Below are 24,335 nucleotides of genomic sequence, written 5' to 3' on the forward strand. Positions count from 1 at the left end.
CTTAATTTAGAGCCTGTTTATAACATAAGATAGAATTAAAAGAAAATAAATGCATAATCATACAAAGAACACATAAACACAAGCAATGCAATAAAGTACGTTTAATTTTATAACGGAACCCAGGTATACTATATTACAAATATGCTACTTTATCCTAAATTGACTGCAGTAGAATTGAGTATAAAATTTTTTAGCCTTTTCTTAAACAAATTTCGATTATTAATAGTTTTTAAAAAAATGGATAAGGTGTCCACAATCTTGGTCCGTAAGAGTTAATGCCATTAAACAATGGATTTGTTTTTGCGTTAATAGGTATAATGTTTTCACGGTTTCTAGTGGGGTAATTATGGACCAAAAAATTCTGTCAAATGGTTCTTAAAAGCCCTTTGTTTTGCTTTTCAAAGATAATCAAGAGCGAGTCCATTGTTTATTTTTTCAAAAATATAGCAATTGCTTAGGGTTTTTTTTTTTTTTTTTTTTTTTTTAATTATTAAACCGCATGAAAGTTCATGCCAAAAGAGAATTCTTTGGTGTAAACGAAGATTAACAGTCACTAGTTTCAAACTAAAGCAACCGTGCTTCGCAAATCTGCATTTCTAATTTTACGAAACATAACCGTAAGGGTGAGTCATTATCAACGATTTAGGGGGGGGGGAATAATCTTAAAACTAGAACATTGTCAAATTTTATTCGCTTACTTACCGTGAAAAGATTTTGAAATCTGATGTATAATAAACAAAAGGCAAACAAAAAGGCACTTTGCATTTTAAAGTATTTTTTCGAAAGAATATTTTTAAAAGAAAAAAATAAGCCAAAAATAAAATTAATAAAATGCGTAAACACAAAAGAAAAAAAAGTTGGTTATGACATATCAAGAAATGTATCTGTCAATTTGTTTGGCCATGAGATAACTCATCGCATCCCGAAACGCCGTGGAATTAAAAGTTGCGGATCCCCGTTGCTGTGGACGAAAAAACTCAATAAGTACGGGAAACCGCAAATGCCGTGGGAAACGGAGATGCAAGCCTCTTTTGCCGTAGGAAAAAAGAACTCCAGTCCGACTGAAGCGATTCCTTTTCCGCGTCACGAGTAGTTCTCGGAACGCTGGAAACAGAGACAAAATACTCACTCGATACAATGGTGGTAAGAGCAAATGGGAGGAACCGACTATTTTCTCGGTTGTTCTCTCTTTTCGTGAGGGAGAAAACGTCGTCACCAGAATGGAACGTTACTTACGTTGTAGGGCCCCAGGTATCGATGGATTCGTAATCCTCCCGTCTTCATGTTTAGCTATTTAACATAATCCTCCGATAATAATTAGCGGAGATATCAATTAAAAATTATTAATTATGACTCTTAGATTTCAAAATCAAATCCCTATTTTTCGAAGGCTTTCCTCCATTTAAATTATTATTCAGTGCTTCATCTCAACTTTCCGCAACAATGCTTTTATTAAAATGTATGTGAGCGTGAAGAAAATCATTGAGATGAAAGATCTGTTGCCATTTTTTTTGCTCAGGTAAAATTCTTGTTTTTGTTTTGAGGCTTTTCCTGTAATCAGGGGATTTAAAATGTTTACTTTTTGGGGTTTTCCGCAATCTGCCGCAAAATTTCAGTGACTTTTTTTTTTTTTTTTTTGGTTCAAGCCTGAGTGTTGAACTCGCGTCACTTGATATAACTTTCATTTTTTAGGTAGCCCGTGCAACGCCGGGCACGCAGCTAGTATAAATATAAAATTATACACTAGAGTTCTAAAAAAACTAATTAAATAAAATTAGTAAAATAATGCGTATTAAAAAATAATTGCAGAATATCAATATGCATTCATAAAGCATTAATAATCAGAAATTCTGAAAGCTGGATCATACTCTTTTTTGTTGACTTGTAATTGTTCTGTTGAATCTTCTCTTCCGAGTATTTTGTAGTTTATGGGTTTTTGCTTTAGTCTTAATAGCACAGTATTTACAGCAAGATGAATTATTAATAAAACATTTACAAGATTATTTTCCCTCAAATTTCGTAGAATTCATGTACAAGGTTGTCGCTCAATGGGGTGGTTTCCTTCAGTTAAAAGTACTACTTTTAGTCATTGAAATTGATAGAATGAGTGAAAAAAATAACATAGACCCAGAAATTACTTTTATTTTCCCAACAGCTATTTTTTAATAAATTTTTTTAAATGTCCGATTTTAAAAACAAGGCGTGGTCTTTATGACGTCACAAATGGTGCACTTTACCGCATCTTTCTACTACGTTTCCACGTTATGATGATCAAGAAGAGAATTAAAATTGCGCTCTACGCTTGCTATCAACCCTATCGTTGCCAATACACGTGAGTAAAGATGCGAATTAAATATTTTGTTCTGTGAATGGCAACATTGAATGGCATTTCATGATTTGTGATGTCACACGACAGAAGTGTAAACAATGAAAGAGCACAGATTTAAGTATTTTTTTTTAAATATTAAACTTAAATAAATTATTTAAAAAATGGTCAGATCCTATGTTTTTAAGCATGCTCTTTCAGAAAAAAATACTTGTAAAATTTTGGAAACGACCCTTCAAGTTTTCTTTAAAAAAAAAAAAAAAATAAACAAGAAATAAAAATTCACAATAAACATTTTCTAAATTAAGTCTTTAGCCAAGACTTTTAAAATTTGGCTAATTTGTTGACTAGCAATTTTTAATCCCTAGCGAGGGGGTTTCATTTAATTTTAAAACATAATTCTGATCTGCCCTTAAGCCAATAAATGCAGTTTTTAGTTCTATTAATTCACGTAAGTCTCCATTAAAACGAAGTAGAATCTTGAACTAAATTTCATCTTTCCAACACATTTGCTGCAACGGTGTGGAAAGCAAAGCAACAAAAGCAAAATGCTATCGCGCCCATCCAACTCCCCAGTGGATCCACAATCTTGTCAACCATCTCCATAAAAAGGGTCAAAAACTAAACGCACCGGAATTAAAATTTCAAATTACAACGAGCACGGGGCGAGTCATTCACTCATTGAATACGTCATCTTCTGACTTCCCGGGGAAAGAAAGTCGATTATTTTTCTCTGCAATTCCATAAACACTTTTACAGAGTCATTTTTTGGAATGCGTCCACTTTTCCAAACCGACGAAATAAAAAGGCATAAGATTTCTCCGGGGATTTAACACAATGTTACGCTGGATTCCCTCTGAAATGGCAAGCGACTGGAGCTTATTTTAATTTTTCGACAAAAGGGCAGGCACATCAAAGGGGGGATGACTCATAAAAATGAGGTGGCGGTCTCTTATTCGGGCTAAAATATTTTTATTTTTAAAGTTAATAAATTCCGTTCTGGGCCGCCGAACACTAGTCTTATTAAGTATTCCATTCAAGAAGCCTCGGGAGATAGTCGAGTTTACATCAATTTGAATAACTAATGAAATAATTTCGGGGCACAAACATTCTATCAGACGAAAATTCTTGCCTCTCAACTCCTTCGGTCACACTAGAGAATAAAACAAGATGGTAAAATTTTTATGCGAGAGGGAAGATAAAATTATTTTGAGATTTCAAAAGCAATGGATTCTGTTGCTAGTTAATATGAGTAACGCTCCAATAATACTCGTTTCCGCTAACATAATAGATATTTTGCAGCACAAACTCACTAATTACGTCGTGGTTGAAACTACTATTTCCCAACCCAGCAATAATGGGGTCGTTCCCGAAATTTTAAAAGTATTTTTTTCTGAAAGAGCATGCTTAAAAACATAAGATTTGACGATTTTTTAAAAATTTGACAAAGTTTACTATTCAAAAAACATTATTATTTAATCGGTGCGAAGACTCAATTTCATTTTTTACGCTTCTGCGCATGACATCACAAATGATGAATTCCATACGCTAATGCAATATTTAATTCGCTTCTGAATTATCATGAGTTGTAAACGCGGTAGACAGCAAGAGTAAGCCTTCAGAGCGCCAGTGGAGTACGTACCAACGTTCACCCCTTGTGCCGTCATAAAAACAACGCCTTGTTTGAAAAATCGGATATTTAAAAAAAATAATTAAAAATTAAACGGTTTGAAGATAAAATATTTTCCTCGCAAGGGTTTTTTTTTTGAGCAATCACGATTGCTTATTGCTTTCATTTGACTGTCCTTGACGTTACGGTTCCTTTTTCAGCTTGGACCAGGGCTGCAGCACCACCGTCCACCGGCGGCGGCGCGGCTGGTCCTGAGCACTGTCCACCGGAATCCACTTTGGCTGGACGGTGGCGTCCATGTCCTACACACGCATGCTCATATACACTCCCCTACGCGCGCTCGCCTTTACACACATACACACGCCTACGTGCACACACGTAAGCCTACACACACAACTATACACACGTAACCACCCAGGAGGAGGGACATGCTTGGGGGGGAGCCGTTTCTAGAAACAATAACTCTAATCAATAGGGTCTTGTCGCAACTCGTGATTGCGAAAAACATAATTTGAATTCAAAGTTTCGGAATTCAAATTAGAATTTTTTTTTTTTTTTGCTGATTCTATCAACTTTAGAGACTAAAAGTAGTTCTTTTGACTGAAGGAAACAACCCCATATTCTGAAAATTTAAGTTTTTATTTTAAGTACATAAATGTACACATTTAAACCGATGTTCCTTACTTAATAAGTTTTGTTTTTTTCTGCATATGTAATGGTATATTCACATCAAATGTCCGACAATTAAAGAGTATAAAAAGGCGGTCACCACCAGAAACAGGGTGACTAAATGGTGGGGGGGGGGGATGGTGATTAAAAAAAAAGCATCTATTAATCGCAGTTTCAAAAATAAATAAATACATTGATTGTCTGCTGCGTGCGCCCTTTATTTTTCCTTTTAAGCTGACAAGAATTATGATAGCTATTAAAATCTCACAATCACAAATTTTTCAGACAATCTGTAAGGAATTCTGGAAGTGTATGGGGCTTCAAATCTACATGAAGCAGAGAGAAATTATTTTACACTTTTTAACTCATGGTACACTAAAACTTTTCCATTTCTTTTCATTAATTATTTCTGTATATTACGAATTAATGACACTTTCCCTCCTCACACAAAAAAAGAAAAAAATAATAATTGTACCTTTTACATAATCAATCTTATTTTGCCGAGAGAAAATAACCCTCATAGATCGAAAGAAAAAAAACTGAAACGTGGACAGACCTCTGTAACTTATACTCTTAAAAATCACTTCATCCTTGATTCAGAAATTGGGCAAAAGAACGATTACTACAAGGACACAATAAAAATAATTAAAAAAAAAAAAAAAAAACTTTTTTAGACACTAGCAAACACGGAAAAAAAAAACTTGAACCCTAAAAAGGGGGGGGGGGGGGGGGGGGCAAATGACTTTTTTAGTACTTCAAGCTTAACAGATGACACGTCAATTATCATCATCCTTGCACACGCAGATGCATAAGTGATTTCTTTCAACTCCAGCTAACACCGTTCTATTTTTTTTTTTTTTTTTTTTAATGATGTTCCTCCTAACTTCTTAGAACGGGACATGGAAGACTCGGTACAGCAGGAACTGAAGAACGACAATTTAAGTGAAACATCTTATTAATTACTCACGTCAATTAAGAGCAAGTGGGGCTTAATCTAATTAACAAGAGCTATTCCTGCGCTAATCAAAGTCTCAGACGGACGAGAAAGGAGGACGCAATTGTCATTTAGTTGAGACCAGTGTCTTCATGGAAATGGGAAGAGATTAATTATGGCCTCATTAGCGCTCGTTTGGGATGAATGACAGCCGTGAACGGGGCATTTTGTCTACATCGAATTAGTAGAGTGTAAAACGCAATGCAATTTTACCCTATCGCAAACTAAAGTGCAAAAAAACTTTTTTCGTTTCCCTAAAGGGTAAGTAAGTACATCCAACTCGCTTCCAGGTAAAGATTTGTTTCAAAGAAATTTTCTTACAAATGGGAGTGGGGTTAAATAACTTGATAAACAATCTACATTTGGGAAATTTCGTATACACTATATCATCAAAAGTATTAGGATACTTTCAAAAATTCACATTTTTCACCGGATTTATTGAGAAATAAGAGACTAATTGTTCTGTATTTTGGCATATAAAAGGTATGTTCCAGCTGTCATTTTTTAATTAAAATTAAATAACCCATGTATTTAAGGGACCAGCAACAAATTCAGAGAACACAAAAAAAAAAAAAAACGATTTTTGATCACCTTTTATCGTAAATACTGGGGAATAAGCTATTAATTTCAGAAGTAAGTTATATTACTATGTAGAATTCATTTTTATATTTTCAGAAAGTATCACCCGAGTCATTCCATTTCAAATCAGGCAGGCAGGTATGAAAAGTGTCATATGACCATCACCGATATTTTTGAAAAAAATACAGTAGTTACAACTAAGGGACATATGAAATATCCCAAAAGGATTTTGCAAGAAAAAAATTTTTTTCTTCAGTTACAGCCTATTAAAATTCTGCACAAAATCCGCCATTTTGGAAAAAAACGGCAAAACACTCCATTTCAAATGGACATTATTTCAAAAGTATTTAACCTATTTGAATAATTCTTTTTTCTAAAAATAAATAAGGACCCATATATCCTATAGACATCGTTTTTGAAAGTTTAGTTAGGTTTTTTAATAAAGAAAAAAAATCATTTTTGTCGCGAAAAAACTGCATTTTTACCGAATTTATGATTTTTTTTCTCCATGAAAAAAAAGTTTTTTTTACTAAACGGAGATGGCAGTCTAAAGCCCTTATATGATAGTTTCATAAAATATTTTATTATAATTCTTGGATGCATACAGCCTCGGAAATAAAATTTGAAATTTTAAAAATTTTCAAAACTTAGCGATTTTTGAAGTGATTTTACTCAAAAAACCCATTTTTTAAAAATCTAAAAATTGGCTCACTTGAACCCCATATAATGCTTAACAAGTGGGTAGACACCGCATCCCGTATTTTTCCCCATAAAATGTTTTATGATTTTTTGAAAGTGACCTAATCGCCCATGGCATGCATGTAAAATAAAAATGTCTAATAATTTCAGTAACTAAAATTCTGGTTATATTAATGCCTAATAACTACAATAAAGGTGCCCTTTATCAGGAACAACTAAAATCTTAAACTTTTAATAATATATCAGTAACAAACCGCTGTTGATGACCTAGTCAATTCGTCTTTTTGTAAGACTCTGTGTGTAGTCTTTAGATAGAAGAGCCTTTGGTGATTATATTAATGACTAATAGCTACGATAATTATGTACTTTATCAGCAACAGTAAAAATCTATATATATATATATATATATATATATATATATATATATATATATATATATATATATGTGTATATATATATATATATATATATATATATATATATATATATATATATTTTATAAATATTACTTTATTTTGTCTCCAAAGCTATGCATTCACCGTTACTTTCATATGCAGCAACGAATCATATTTTTTCTCTTTCAATTCTCTTTCTCTTCAACTCAATTACGCGACAGGGGAAACCATCAAAGGGAAGAACAATACAATGCATTTAAAACGATTAATTTTAATTTCGTGCTTTGGTTTGACATTGGCGAATGTTGTCACATAATTTTTGGATCCTACCTAGTATGATTACTTTTATACGTAAATATATGTATACTAAATTCATACCGCAAAACTCACTTGTAGTTTAAGAATTTAAAAAGCCCACTGTTTTATGAGAGAAATAATTAATTGAACATGGTTGTAAGTTGAGGTAACCAAACAGATCTCACCAAAGGTGGCTATTATAGCCAGGAATCCAATTTCTAACAAAAGAAGGTCAGGATCCCTATAGTCTTCAGAACTTATTTTAATGCTTAAGTGGCCTGAATTCGGTCAAAAATACAAAAATTTGAATGAAACAAATAAGGAAGTATGGGATCTCAGCTCCCATAACAATTAGGCGCTGATCAGCAGAAAAATATATTCATATAACGAAGTACAAAAAGACAAATTGACTGGGTCATCAGAAGCGGTTTGATACTGCTACATTATTAAAAGTTAGTAAAATTTTATTTGTTGCTGATAAAGTGCACCATTATTGTAGCTATTATATATATATATATATATATATATATATATTATAAATATTACTTTATTTTGTCAATTAATTTCATCAGATTTTCAGTGACTGAAATTATTAGAAATTTTTATTTTACATGCATGCCATGGGCGATAAGGTCACTTTCAAAAAATCATGAAACATTTTGTGGGAAAAAATACGGGATGCGGTGTCTACCCACTTGTTAAGCATTATATGGGGTTCAAATGAGCCAATTTTTAGATTTTTAAAAAGTGGGTTTTTTGAGTAAAATCACTTCAAAAATCGCTAATTTTTGAAAATTTTTAAAATTTCAAATTTTATTTCCGAGGCTGTATGCATTCAAGGATTATAATAAAATATGTTATGAAACTATCATATAAGGGCTTTAGACTGCCATCTCCTTTAGTAAAAAAAACTTTTTTTTCATGGAGAAAAAAAATCATAAAATCGGTAAAAATGCAGTTTTTTCGCGACAAAAATGATTTTTTTTCTTTATCAAAAAACCTAACTAAACTTTTAAAAACGATGTCTGGAGGATATATGGGTCCTTATTTATTTTTAGAAAAAAGAATTATTCAAATAGGTTAAATACTTTTGAAATAATGTCGATTTGAAATGGAGTGTTTTGCCGGTTTTTTCCAAAATAGCGGATTTTGTGCAGAATTTTAATAGGCTATAACTGAAGAAAAAAAAATTTTCTTGCAAAATCCTTTTGGGATATTTCATATGTCCCTTAGTTGTAACTACTGTAATTTTTTCAAAAAAATCGGTGATGGTCATGTGACAGACCCTGCCTGATCTGAAATGGAATGACTCACCCATATTTACTTTATTATAAGCATTTCATTCAAAAAAAAGGGGGGGGGGAGTTTGCTCATTACACGAAGAATTTTCCGTCATCCCTTACCAAACGTACAGAATATTTCGCAGCATACAAGAGAAACATAATACTGTAAAATTTAAAGTTAAAATATTGTTGAAAATTTGATGAAATATGAATATTTAAAGCAATTAAATATTCACTGAGCATGCACGAAAGATAGCAATTTATAATCTTTATAATTCAAAACGAAAGTAAATCTCTCAACTTATAGTAAAATTTCAGCTCAATATCTTAAAAATTTAGAAAGATATCAGCGATCTAATTTCAATAATTCTTGGATAGGCGACGAATAGTAAGAGGTCGTTCGCAAATTTGCAACACTTGCCTGCAATCGTCACTGATCGATTGTAAAAACAGATTATTAGCGAACGATCCCTCACGATTCGTCGCCTATCCAAGAATTATTGAAATTCGGCTCTAGATCGCTGATATCTTTCCAAAAACATTTTTTTTTCTTTTTTTGAAAGGAGAAATGAGAGGGAAAGGAAAAAATTCAGGAAGATTTTGCAAATATGATCTTAAATTAGACGGACCAAATAAAAATGGGCATGTCCATAAAACTAGGAACATCACAGTAAAAAAAAACTTCATTGTATCAGTGTTTTTTTTTTCTTTCGTATGAGGTAAAAAAAGACTGCAGTTTTATAAAACTATGCGAAAAAAGTTATAAACACATGATTTGTAAGTTTTATAGGCGAATTTTGACAACACTACTCAGTGCCCATGTGTCGTTGTATAAGCGGTTCTAAAAGTTAATCTTTTTTTTTTTTTTCCACTTAGGAAATAAATTTCTATGTCTACAATCTTATTTTTTATTGAAATTTAGTTTATATGGGAAGGAATTAGACCAACAAAGAAACTTTAAACTAATAATTGTCTTGTAACAATTGTTTTTAAAGTAGGCCTCGTTTAATGTAATATCAGACACAAAATTGTATAAAAGTTTGCATTGCTTAAACAAAAACAAACCCAAGTTTATAAAAAGTCATATTCTCTTCATTTATGAAGATATCTTTAATATTAATCCCTTAAATATTTATAAATAGTTGAATTTAATTATTTAAAACTTATTTAAAATATGTACCATCAGTCACAGTAACATCAATCACATTTTTCCTTTCGTTAATAAACCTCAAACAAATTGCACAAATGGCATTGACTGCTGCAGAAAGGCAAAAAAGGAGGCGAGATAAATTAAGAAATACAGGAAAGCATGAAAATTAGAAAAAGTAAAACAAAGTAAAAGCTAAAAAGAGCGGATGATAAGAAATAAATAAATTTTTTTTTTAAACATAGCATAATTATCAAAGTTAGTTTAGAATAAAATTAAAAAGAGAAATTAGGTGCAGAAGTAGAACAAATTTAAAGCTTGAAGTCCCAGGTTTGAATTAGCAGCTGCATTATCCCTCTTTAAGATAATGAAACCTTGGTAAAATCTGCTAGTCATTCAAAGCGCTCTTTGTTATAACTTCACAAAGAAAACTGCTGCCGTAAAAAAAATTTTTAGCATGAAATTTGACAAAGAGATACTCCTAGTTCATCATGTATTACATTTGAATAAAAGTGCTACATCATGGATACAGAAATATTTCTAAATGTCACAGCTTTATGCAAATTTCAGAGCTATCACCATCCGACTTGCACAGTCATGTTAGAAAGAGTTATATTTGAGTAATACTTTTTTTTTTAATTCAGAAGCTGTAGCAGATGTTAGCAACAACTCTTTTTTTTTATATAGTAAAGGAGGGAATAACTTCCAGCAGAACATGTTCCAAAATTATTGACTGCAACTGGGGAACGGGTTCTTGAAGAACATGTTAAACAATTGTATCACGAGAAGTTAGATGCATTGAAATTGAAAACTAGGAGTATTTAGTAGTTGTCAAGATTCAAGCAGTAAAACATTGTAAATAGCCTGTCAATGTGGATGAAATTCATTATTCACATGTGAAATGACTAAAATATTTAGCGCACTAGATGTAGTTAAGGCAAGAGAACTTTTTATTTTATGAAATACATCAAAAATATAACTTTTAAAACTTAATAAGTGTACTTTTCTCGTAATTTAAATACAATTTTAAGTAAAATATGTGCTAATTTAATTTTCAAGGAGAAATAATTTATAATTGCAGCAATTTATTGTAAATGTAACATCAGTCATAAAATCTTTGTATCATCAGTCACGGGTGTTAAATAATTTTTATACTTTTTGTTTTTAAGTTTTTTCAATAAAACAAATTGTTTTCATCAAGTTTAAAATCTCTATTTTAAGGGGATCTGTTTAGATTGTACGTTATTAGTTTGAAGATAATATCAAATTACATATAAGTCACTTTTTTCAATGTCTCTTCTGCGTAACATCAGCCACGTTTTTTTATCCCCCTTAATTTCATACAAAAAAACATTTCCTCAAGTCTGAAAATAAGTGTGAGGGCAGTAGTGATGTACCATATAATGATATTTTAGATCAATTTCAGAAAAAAAAAAATTTAATTTCAAGACAGTGCTGAATTTATAAGTTAAAAATTAAGTCAAATTGTAACTTCAATCACCGTCACCGTGGACTGTCCTAAATGCTCGTTTAAAAAAAGGTTTCAGGACTTAGAGAGAAAAACAGTTCACCTGAAAAAAATTTCCAGTGACTAACCAGAGGACACACCCTTATAGCTTTTTATAGCTTTATTGTCACCATTTCAGCAAACGTAATAACTGTTCTAACACCAAACACGCCACCAAAAAAAAAAAAAAAAAAACCACCTGACGCCATTTTAAAAAACACGACCTATTTTTTAATATTTCAGTGCTCAAGGTCTATGTTTCCAACTTATATGCTATTTCTTCTGCTCATTTGGTTTTGAGAAGTTAAATGCTTTGCAATTTTGGCTTAGTTTCTTCGATGCCATGTGTCAAGCGTAAGGTGAGGGTTTATCTGTAATTTTTCAGCAATTTTTTGGCATCGGCTTTCAGGCTACAATATTTCTTATTATTTTTGAAATAGTATACAATATAAACCTTACTGAGCAAGAATACGAACATATTTTTCAAAATAAATAATATTATCAATAACTTTTTTTTTTTGTACTCTCTACGTGGCAGATGGATATTTTCCGATCTAAAAACTTACAAATACTATTTGGAAACCCATTTTGAGTTCGTATGAAGGTCAGAAAGCAGTTGGAGCTTGTTGACATGCAGATCACTGATATATGCAAATAAGGTTTCTGAATATTGGGGCTTTTGGAGTCTTACAAATCCTTAACTCGAGGATTTACCAATATTAAGGAAAAGGCAAGCATGTATGTTACAATGTTCAGTAGAATATACATTTGTGAGCATGACGAGTAAAAAAAAGAGCAAATCAACAACTGAACACTTGCAATCAGTGGCGGCTCGTGGGAGGGGCCAGAGGGGGCCCTGGCCCCTCACTTTTTTCAGACAATAATTTTTTTACTTTTTTCAACCCCCACCCCCTTTTTTTTGTGCGTGCGTGTGCTTGAAATTAAAAAAAAAATGGATTGTTTATGCGGAAGGGAAAGGAGGGATCAGAAAATATTTTTCAAACTTGACTTTGTTTCATTTTCCCCCTGAAATGTGTATCCTAATATTCTCAACTTTTCCTTCAAGAAAGATCGGTGCGAAGCCAGCCAATCACTTACACAAGACATTTATTTGTCAAAGAGTATTTTGCTCTTTGAAACTTCTAAAAACGTATCTGAGGAACACAGTAGGGCAGAAGAGATTTTAATCCGAAAAAAAATAATAATGTTAGGGTAAATCATGATTTCTTTTAGAAAGAAATCTTTGAATTAAAACTTTTCAATAGTTACAGCTAATTGGTCCAACTAGTTCCCCCCTCCCCACCCCATCCTATTTCTTTCCCTTTTTTTAGTTCGTCTGAAAATTAAAGAGTCTCTCCTCGGAATCCCCCTATCGCCAAAAACATTACGGATCAAACTTTCCTTTCCAGATCTTCAATTTCGTAAACATTTCAGGGGAAAACTCCGAATACCTTGCAACATCGCTTAAAACTTTGCGTTCGAAGCGTTTTGCGTTTTTGAAGCTTCAATTTCGAAAGATTGCTGTTCCTAATAATGTTACCAAATATGGACCATTAGGATTTTTATTAGGATTTCATTTTCAGAAAATATTCGGGCAAGGGCCCCCGAACCGCCTTTTTTTAATGTCATCAAAAATAGGTTTTGTTAAACAGCCAATTCTGAAAAATTTAAGCGGAATAGTCTATGAACCCCTCCTCATAATATCATAGTATATTGTGCTTCAGTTTTTAGGACTTTAGTTTTGAAAAAAATTCCAGGGGAGAGCTCCAGAACCCCTTCTTGTAAAAATCTTCAAAGTTTGTCTACAATTACGTTTTTGGAACTGCAATTTCGAAAAGTAGGGGGGGGGGAGAATTGATATCTATTTATTTTTCAAAAAAGAAATTAAAAAAAAAAAGACACGGTTCGAGGAGAGTCCTGGAACACCATTCTTTACCCTAAGGTCAATAATCAGGCCTATAACCGCGTTTTAAGGCTTCAATTTCTACAAATTTCAGCTGAGTCCCTTGTTCTGTTCTTTCCCCTAACATCACCAAATACCGTATAAAATTGAGTTTTTAAAATTATAAGTTTCAGAATTTAGAGACTTGATGAGCAAATCAAATCAATCAAAGTGATGATATTTTTTTCCTATTTTGCTCCCCTCCTCTCCCTCTGCTTAAAAACTATTTTCTTGTTGCTCCACTGTCGTGTGTAGTGTTGTATGTAAGTGTGCGCATGTATCGTTACAAGATAATTTTTTAATTCAAAAACTGTCTTTCCATTGTTACACAGAAATTATTACTTGTTTTAAATTACTGCTTATGTAGCAAAGAGTTCGATATTTTTTGTCTTTGCATAAAAATTCTGAATCTGGCCCATAGGGACCGGCAGAATCATCGGCAGAAAGGTACACCCTCGTTAAAATCGCTAAGAATTTTTTTAACTAGTTTTTAATTTATTTAATTTTAGGTTTTTTTTTAAATTTAGTTTATCTATTTTTTTTTATTTTAAAGCAAATACTGAGATGTATTTTCATCTATGTTAAAGTTATTTAATTTATAATTTTTATATATTTCTCTGATCACAATATTTTTGCACTTTTGTAATTGGTCTTGCTTAAAATAAATTAATTTTACAACAATTCAAAATAATATATTATAAGATTAAAAAGAGTATTTCTTTTTAAAATTTATTTTTATTTATTTTGACAAGTCAGGGGGGTGAAAGTGCCTCCCTTGCAGCCCCTTTCCGACGCTACAAGGGAGGCGTACTGCAACGCCGGAAAGTGTTCTTGATATAAACATGACATAATTAATTTTCGTGACGTATTTTGTAGCTTTTCCTTATCTGGTTAATCAAATTTTATTTTTGAAAGTCAGGTGGTGAAAGTACTCCACCCTGCCGTCAATCATGGATATAAACATGAAATTAATATTTTTTGTGATTTATTTAACAGTTTATGTATTTTGTAGCTTGTCCTTTGTTTAAAATGAATTTTTCCCCCCACAAATAGGTATTTTAAGAAAGTTTAAATATTAAAAAAATATTTTTAAAAATTATTTTTGTTTCAAAAACCGGGGGGGGGGGGTATTGTACCCATGATCTGGCCCCCTCACTTTTTCAAGGTACGAGCCGCCCTGTCTGAATCAAATATATGGAAAAGCCAAACTTTAAAATGCACTATCTCAGTTTGAGCTCAACTGCAGAATCCTCTTTGGTTTAGCCTGGCAGAGTATGCAGGAATTTTTTTTAAAGTAGTTTTTAATAAACTGCTATGTGAATTTATAATATTTAAATTCTGTATTTTTTCAAAACTTTTTATTTAAGTTTAAGTTTTGTTCTGTGTACATAAAAGTTAGTTGGGTTTTGTTCAATGCAATGTAAAAGTTAATAATAAAATAGATATTAGGATAACAGATTTAGGGTAAAGTCAAAAACGTTTCATACAATTTGAAGTGGCAACCAATGACGACATGTGCTGAAAGTGTGAACCAACACTGTACTAGACTGAATCGAAAAAATATTTTTTTGGAAGTTTGAAACTTTTATGTTTATAAAACGCTGCCTCTAGCCGCACATGTACCATAAAATTATTTATCCAAATAAAAAAAATATTTAGGTGTTGAGAAGGCCTAAAATTTGTACTTTTCTTCAAAAATAGATTTAATTTCTCTATATAATTTTTAAAATGTAAGGTAAATTTTAAGAAGTTATCAAGACAAAAAATATAGACAATAGAGTGGATAATAGCATTGAATAGAAAATTTTGCTCTCTTGCGATATTTAAATCTCCCACGTGGTACTCAAAATATGGATCTTTTCAATTTGAAATTAAATTTTCCATTTTAAATACATTTTTTTTAAATTCATTTGCAAATGTTGATTCAAAAATATGTTTGCTAATAATTTTTGAACTTGATATTTTATTTTTTAAATCGATGTGTAAGTTTTTATATGGTAAATAAAAAAAATCAATTTTTTTGAAGAAAATTATAAATTTTAGGCCTCTTGATGGACACCTAAATTATGAGGCCTAAAATTCAAAATTATTTTTTATTTGGATAAATATTTTTGTGGTACATGTGGGGCTATAGAGAAACATTTTTTATCAACATGAAATTTCGAACTTCCAAAATATATATATATACATGTATTATTCGGCCTAGTACACAAGGCTGGTTTACACTTTCAGGCGCAAGTCGGCATGGGTAGCCGTTGTTTAAACTATACGAAACTTTTTTTATTATATTATTTATATAATTATTATATATATATATATATATATATATATATATATATATATATATATATATATTTTGATCAAAAAGGAAAAATATAAGAGGATATGCGACTTGAAAAACCATCCTTCATTTTTTTAAGACACTCTAATAAATAAATATATAATTGATATTATTGAGATAATTTTGAGGAAAACATTTCATTTTTTGGGCAAAAAGTATTAAATGTTTTTTGATCTATATATGAAATTTTATTATCATACAACAACTTGCATTTTCAAAGTTAGACAGTATTTTAACATACAAGGAGGGGGTGGGGGGAGAAGGAAATAGCATCAGAATTTAAGTATGAGATCTACTTATTTTATCACTTTTTGCTGAAAATTTCAGTTGAAACTTCCTGAAAAAATGAAAAAATTCAATTTTTCCGAATCGAAAATAAACCCCTTCAGAAAAAAAGTTTTTTCCAAAACTTTCCGGGTTTTTTCGGACTATTTTCATCTCTAATCAGGGAAAGAGACAAACATAGTAAAGGGGGGGGGGGGAATTAAAAATTGCCTCTTACACCGTAGAGGGAAACATTGTTCAAACTACAAAAGGGGCCCCATATACCTGAAATAGCTTAGAGTCCCGTTAAGTCTAAATCCGAAAATTGAAATAGTACCAAAAAGAACATTGAAAGATTTCTTAATAAACATCATATTACTCACATATAACTCGAGGAAAATGTTTGCAAACACTAACTTCAAATGATTATCCTTTATGGGGGACAAAATTTCAGAAATATTTTCTTGAATTAAAAAGTACATTCGTAAGTCTGAAATTTTCATGTTTTATTCCAACTGAAAGCTAAGGAAATGAATATTGTCACATTCTAATGCTGTATTTTATTGAATGGCCTATAATTAAAGGCATTTACGTTAGTGACGTCGCGAAAGTGTGGGAAACGCGAAAACCAGATTCGCCAGTTTTCTGGATAGTTACTCGTAGCTGATTGGAAATCTAGAAATTAAACGCAAGACTAATAAGGCTTCAAGAACTCATAAATTAAATTTCTATTGGTATTAACAAAATGCCAAAGCATTAGTTATCAATAACTACCGTAATCGCAAACACGAAACCTTTACAAAAAAATTTTTAGAAAATTTTTTAAAAAAACGTGATCATGAAAATCGAATTTTTTTTATACACTATAGTAGAAAAACCGAACATTAAGGTTCAAAAACTTATTTTTTGCCCTTCCCTTTATTGTCTTTTGTTTTAAAACATCAAAAAGTGGTGGATTTTTTTTCTTTATCAAATAGAATGTGAGCGTTTAAGGTATTATGAATAACTTTTTTGGTGTTCAAATTATTCTCTCACTGTTAGTTTTTAATATTTAGATATTTATAAGAATTTCTGAACTGTTTTCTTCTTATTTTAATATGCATAACTATTTATCATAGTAATTTAACAAACAATCGCCCAATAGCGCTTTTTAGCGATGCAGAAAACCGGGATAGCGATGGTCCCGAACTTCACGGATAATTGGTTCTCTACTGTACTTAATGCAAATTATACTATGGATAATAAGAACCATGCCTATTTGTACATAAAATACAGGGTTGTATGAGTTTCTCCCAGTTGTGTATTTAACCATGGATAAAACCAGTTTTGGATAAAATCAATTTTGGCCATTGGACATGGATACAGGAAATAACAAAGCTTAAAATGAAAATAAATGAGAACATAATTTTAAATAACATGAAATAGCAATCCAATTATCAATCACTATTCATTATTTCAGAAAAGTGAATTTTAGAGCCAATGGAAGTTACTGTATGTTCCAAAAGGTTGGTCACATCACAGGGAAAATATGTGATTTTTTTTTATATATATATATGTCAAACAGTAAATAAGCACAATATACACTTTGTTCATAGTTTCATAAGCACTAAATAAATTTAAAATTTGTTCAAAGTATTTCATTTATTTTTTAAACAAATTGAATATACATGTTTTGTTAGAAGTCTTGTAAAAAAAAAAAAGCAGCAGGCTATTTTTGATATTGTTATTGGAAAAAAATTGAATATAAATCACTAACCTACTTTGAAAAACAACTACAGTTTTGATAAATACACATTCTATTATTTATGTTTACGCAACAAAATCAGTAGTGTTCCCATAGGGTTTCTATTTACGCTGTATACTTTCAAACATTTTTAGACACATAGCATATGCCCTGAAGCTTCAAAAATTTTCATATTATGACATATTATGTATATGATTGCATACATAATATTGTGCACAATAGACAACTGGGAGTATACCCTCAAAAAAAATTGATGGGAACATCACTGAACAAAATGTACAACATTATAGTACAGATAAATTATATCTGCACGCAGGTTGGGGTAGGCGGCCGCCCGGGGCGACAAATTTTGGAATTTAAACATTTTTTTTAAAGTATGAATATTTGTTTCAGTGTCATAAGATTCATTGCTTCAATTCTAACAAAAAATAATTTAGAGTGTCTACTAGTGCTTGGATATGCAAAACATAGTTTGTAATTTAACAAGAAATTCAATTTAATTTCACAGGCGGCAAATTGCGTGATTTAAAAGTATTTTGAAAATATTAATATGCATAGCGCCATCAGATTACTTCTTTAATGTCAAAAAAGATAATTTAAAGTGTGTACCAGTGCTTGGATATGCAAAAACCAGTTTGGAATTTAACTAGAAACTCACTTTAATTTTAAGCACTTTATTATTATTTTTTTTTATTAGTACATTATTATTTTATACTTATATTAATTATTCAATGGGGGAGAGCACTTTTCAATATTGCTTAGAGCAGCAGAGCCGGACCTGTCTGCAAGCATATTAGTGTGCTTTTTAGTTTCAGCCAGCTCTTTGGTGGCAAAATTCAGTTTTAACCAGTGGCATGGATAGAATAAGTTTTGTCCGGTCAAAACTAAAACTCTTATAAAATACATTAATTTCTCAAGGCTGACAAAGGGGGTACGGGGGGGGAGGCTTCCCTGACCCCTATACTAAAACTCCTGTAATGTGTATGGCAATTCACTGAAAACGGTTGTGCACCCCCAGCTTAAAACGTACTTATCTAGGCAGTTTTTTCGAAACATAGTTTTGAATAATAAATTTAAAGTGTAGTTGAAACATAAAGGAAAGTAGCAAAACGATTTTAGATTATTTAGTACAATGACTAATTTATAGCAAACAACACAGTTGTCTTACAGAATGGCCAATATAATTGATAAAGACTGGTGCATTAGTATAGAGGAAAATTTAAATTTTGAAAGTTTTACTTTAGAATGCAATTACAGGGTGCAGAGAAAGTTCCCACAATTTTGTTTAAAACGTTTTTTTTTTGGTGTCAAAATCGTATGTTGGCAATTTATTTGGCACGTATTGTTTATTGGCATCAAAAGTATTTGAGGTTTATCACTTGTTCTTTGTTAGTTCATTGAGTCAGTGACCTATGAATCGTGAAAATGTGTGTGTTACTGTCGTTGAATTACACAAGAAAGGAATGAAAACAGCCGATATTATTTGAACGACTGGACCCAAGAGTAAAACAGTCTATGAAGCTGTGTGAAACGCTACAAGAAGACTGGAGAGACTGCCGACCGTCCATGGAGTGGTCGTCCAACAACTGCAAAATGCCTGGAGTGAGATAACGGTGGATGCGTGCGCGAGCATCATCGGCAATGTCAGACTGCGGCTCTGCAAATGTATTGAAGCCGAAGGAGCCAATTTTGAACAACTGTTATAATCTTTTTGTTTAATGTTATTATTAATGTTTCAATAAAGAGTTTTTACTGCTTTAACTTGTTGATTTGTTCAATTATGTTATTAGTTAGTCTATTGAAATATCTAATAAAATCGTGGGAACTTTCTCCACACCCTGTACTTCGAAGCTCATGAAAACAGCAATGGAGAAAATCGAGGTTTTATGTACTAGTATTTTTCAGCAATTTAACCTCAAACTTTACAATACGAGCAAAAATTTATAATATGATTTGTATTAGTAAGTTTTAGTTATCTGCATTAATAAAGTATACTTAAAGTTCAAAAAAGTAACAATGTGTGGTCGGCTATTATGTCTTTTTTTTTTTTATGCCAATATGCACCAGTTATGCAAGCTAGCTTTGTGTGAGTTTTGTTGCCAGAAAGGGCATTTAATTTAAATTTTAAATCAACAGTTAGTACTGTTTTTTAAATTTTGAGTTGTGTCACTTTTTGCCGGGCGGTGAAATATGAAAACCGACAGTTAAAAGTTGAAAAGCAGATCACTTTGTCCATGAAAACAACAAAAACAAATTTTTCATGATAACAATAAATACATGAACTTAACTGATCAAAATATAAATTCAATGCATTTAAAGCTATCTCCTTGCATACAAAAAGAATAATTAACTCATCATAAAAACATCTAGACAACCAGCAACAGTCTCTGTGCTTAAGTATAATGATCGATCCTAATTTTAAGACATATGTAGATAAAAACATACTAAAATAATAAACCACTAAAATAAAATACTACCAAATAACATACTGTAAAAAAATCTCAATCTTCTTGAATTTATGAAAACACTGAATACTTTTACGAACAAGTTTATTCCAGAACTTTCCGTCATATCCTGTGGTAATTTTTATTACATTGTAAAGACGTTCATTGGAAATCAAGTAAACCAGAAGATACATTTGCTATTATTTTGATAATATATTTGAAAGGATCAAAAAAGGTTCATTTTTATTTCTTCAGACAATGGTTAATTTTCCATGTTACTACTTATTTTTAGAATCAGTTGAGTCCGGTTTCGATATGCACAACAAAACAAAAGAGAGAGAGAGTGACCGGGATCACTTTTTTTTTTATATACTTTTTCAATTTGAAACACCCACCGATGTGTGTAAAATCAGGAGCTGAAATAAATCCATCATGCAATCGAAAGTACTTCGAACTATTTTCGCACAACAACAAATCATTTTGAAATGAATTATTAAAGACACAGATTTTTCATAAAAACAAAATAATAATAATATATAAACGTTTTTAATGATTCTGAACTTGTAATCATTTGGTCAAATTATATCAAACAAAATTGAGTTTCAGGCATCCCGTTCTGCTTCTGATGAAAAATTAAATGAAATCAATACATAATAACGCAGAAAAACTTCGTTTCGGCAATCATATATTTTAGCATCTAAGTATTTCTAAGCCTACTTACAAATCTCGACAGAAAGTCTCTTTCACGTCTTCAGAAAAGTTTTATCATTTTGAATTAGGATGTGAATAACAAGTAACTTGTTTAATAAACATAAATTCACAAACGAGATAGCTCAGTATACTTATACAGTCGTCTAATTATACCACCAAACACCATTGACAGATTCATAATATGAAAACTGTGGTTACTATTCGCCAATATTTCATATTGAAATTCCCAATCCGCAACTTAGCGCCATCTATTATTGAAAATTAGAACTATTGACACAAACATCTTCAGTTACGGTCAAAAGTTTAAACCTAAGTTAGTTAAGTTTTAAAACGAAAACCAAGTAGTACATCTCACTGTTTGTATCTCATCAGCAGAAAACTAAAAAATCAACGAACTGTAATGCGGTACGACAACTGAAAGGTAAGCAGTGTAATACCTTGATTTTTAAAGCAATGTAAAGTAACTACGTTTTCATATAGGGACTCTAGTTTTGAGCAATTAAGTTTATGACAGATATCACTCCAGTTGCGTTGTTAAGCCTGATGATTTGACATCAAGTTGTAAAAACTTCAACTATGACTGCAAATTGTTTTCAAAGTGAATATGCTTAATCTTAAATTATTTTACTTAAATTTTGTATTTATGCATTTGAATATGAATGTTTAATAGCTTTTCTAACAGAAACTGATATTGAGGAAAATGTTTCTTTTATTTAACATTGCTTCAATATCTATTCACTTGTATATTAGCGTCTATTAACAATTTGATTAATGTTGTCTTGTAATTTATTATTTTTTTAGAAAAATTCATTTCAGAGAACTCATTCAAAAACGGAATATTCTTCCAATGGTCCCAAACAAATGTTTTTCTTAAGCAAAAGAATTTCATAAATTAAAATAGTTAAAGCTATAAAATTTTGTTTTAGACATTGGTTTCAATATGTTTATATCATTAATCTGCTCTTTAATATTAACAGTAGTTGTAGTATTTGCATGCTTTTAAAATACATTCAAATATCATAATTTAGGTATAGTTTAGTTTAGATTATTTTCAATCGAATATAATTAGGTGTACAAAAATTTGAATGTACAATTACATACTGGTTACATTTTTCTGAATATAAAGGTAATCTATGTACTTTGTGACCTAAGATATTTTATAATAGTTTGGTACCTTTCTGTTATTGGTATATCACTTGGCTTTACGACTTCTTTATTTTCTACCTTTGCGATAACAGAAAAATATTGTTAATGTAGCTACCATATTGAGGGAATTATCTTAAAGTGAAACAAACACTTGGTGTGTTTAAAAAATTTCTTTGAAGTGAAAATAATCTCCAGGATTAAAAAATTACAGAACAGAAAAGTACCAACATTTTTGATAGAGAAGTAAAATTAATATACAATTGAACTTTGTTAACGCAGAATCTCTTATCGTGAAACATCACTTTGAATGAAATAATTTTTGATCCCATGAGTTAACAATCACTTCATAATTTTTTGGATAAGATGAAAGCCAGTCAACATGAAATAATTATCACGGTCCCGTGACATTCATGTTAACAAGGTTTGATTGTATAGTACGGAAAATATTTTAATTATGCTTTTATTTAATTGCTATTGACATAAAATTCAAAACTATATTCGTATTTCGCAAAATAAATTTTTTCTTTCAAACTTGTGAATAAATATTTATGTACTCTTAACAAATTTCTGGAATGTTAGTCTTTTGGTGAAAAAATATTCACATATCTTTGTTTTCAGTTTTAGGCTTTTCACAGCTGTTATATTCAACAAACTTGGACTACGGCCATTGGGGCTTATGTGGTGGGAGAGGTATACGGAGACGAAAAGGTCAGGGCCCTGGGCGGCGATTTTCATGCCCACACTGCAGTTATTCTACTGATCAGAAAGGAGATTTCAATCGCCATGAATTGACTCATACAGGTGTTAAACCTCATGAATGTCACATTTGTAATAAACGGTTTACTTTGAAGGGAAATTTACAAGCACATTTGAATTTACATGCCAGGCAACAAAATTTGTAATTTTATAGCTGATAAATAAATGTTTTATATTATTTTAAAATATTTGAAATGTTTCCAAACTAATTTCATTATATATTTTTATCAGAATTTTGCAGTTTAGGTTCTAAAACATGTGTATTCTTATTACCCTATAATTGCTGTATTAAAACATTGGTTTTCTCGAAACTTTTTAATCATGCAAAGGTACACATATCGTCGCCTCAGAGCAACAGTAAGACATCTCATCCCAGGAATAACACTAAGATATCCTACTGTTGCTCTGAGGCGACAATATTGTGTTTCTTAAATCTTAACATAGCAGTGCTTTGATATTTTTTTAGCGGCCATGCTTTCATAAATATAGCCAGGGACGCAAAGGCAAAAAAATTTTTAATGCTTCAGCTCTGGAAATAAGTGGAAGACTATAGCACTGACTTTTTAATGCATGCACGCTTTTCAATTTCAGATTTCAATTTGCAATTTCGGTTATAAAAAGTAACATAAAAAAAAACAATGGATCCAAACAAAAATACTTTGTTCTTCAACCTTATTTATTAAATGAGCTTGCTTAAAATTTTCTTTTGGAAAAATTTATGGTTTAAACAACATTAATTTTTTATATCTTTTTTTCCATTTCATATAAGTAATTTGAATGGTCCTTACTGTTGACTTGTAATTTGATGGTTAGTTGGTATTTGTCTCTTCACCTGCATTTCTATTGGTTAACTTCTAATTTGACCCATTTACTATACATAACGGTGTCCACGTGGAAAATGCTTTGTTTTCTCACGACATTCTTGTTGTGTATTTGAGCATTTTTCACTGATGAAGAAACTACATTGTAGCCTTGAAATAACTATATGCTGTTTTCTCTGTAATTTGTGCTTTATTTAAATTTTTCTTTTCGACTTCAATCACAAGCACAGATAGTTAAATACATTGCTCATTCTCTGTAACATTCACTCCATCTTTGTAAAAGAAAGGCAGTCTCTCCATTAGTGGCGGTTGTTAGATTTAACAGGGTTTGTACACCCTTGAAAAAAAGTTTATTTTCAAGTGCATGAAAAAGTTTCTTGGGGCTTAAATTCTCTCAAAAATCATCAGATTGTGCTTAAAAGTTTTAAAAAAAGTATTTCACCAATGCAATTTTCTCAACATGTGTTCAATATGCAACATCGCAAAAAATTGCTTCCGTGTTTGGGATTTCAATCCTTTTGCATCTTGTAAATATTTTTATGTTTTTTACAACCGAAAGATATTTTGACATATGCAGGGGTAGAAGTGGTTAACTTGTAACATATAGGACATTTTCCAAAAAAAATATAGGACAAATATA

The 24,335-nt window shown here is 31.1% G+C and overlaps 1 protein-coding gene and 1 long non-coding RNA gene across 2 annotated transcripts in view; one reads left to right on the forward strand and one right to left on the reverse strand.

Moving 5' to 3' along the window:
• Positions 1 to 21,192, reverse strand: part of LOC129224521 (semaphorin-2A-like) — a 541,294-nt gene extending 520,102 nt beyond the window's left edge. Inside the window, exon 1 of the mRNA XM_054858986.1 lies at positions 20,983 to 21,192. The gene's annotated coding sequence lies outside the window, so the exon portion shown is untranslated. The remainder of the gene's footprint in view (positions 1 to 20,982) is intronic.
• A 344-nt stretch (positions 21,193 to 21,536) lies between these two features.
• On the forward strand, positions 21,537 to 23,060 carry LOC129225176 (uncharacterized). Its single transcript, XR_008580724.1, has 2 exons — positions 21,537 to 21,570; positions 22,737 to 23,060. It is a non-coding gene; the product is annotated as an uncharacterized LOC129225176 (long non-coding RNA).
• Positions 23,061 to 24,335: the final 1,275 nt, after the last annotated feature.

Source organism: Uloborus diversus, chromosome 6 (genome assembly GCF_026930045.1).
Source record: "Uloborus diversus isolate 005 chromosome 6, Udiv.v.3.1, whole genome shotgun sequence".
In the NCBI taxonomy this organism is placed as follows: domain Eukaryota; kingdom Metazoa; phylum Arthropoda; class Arachnida; order Araneae; family Uloboridae; genus Uloborus; species Uloborus diversus.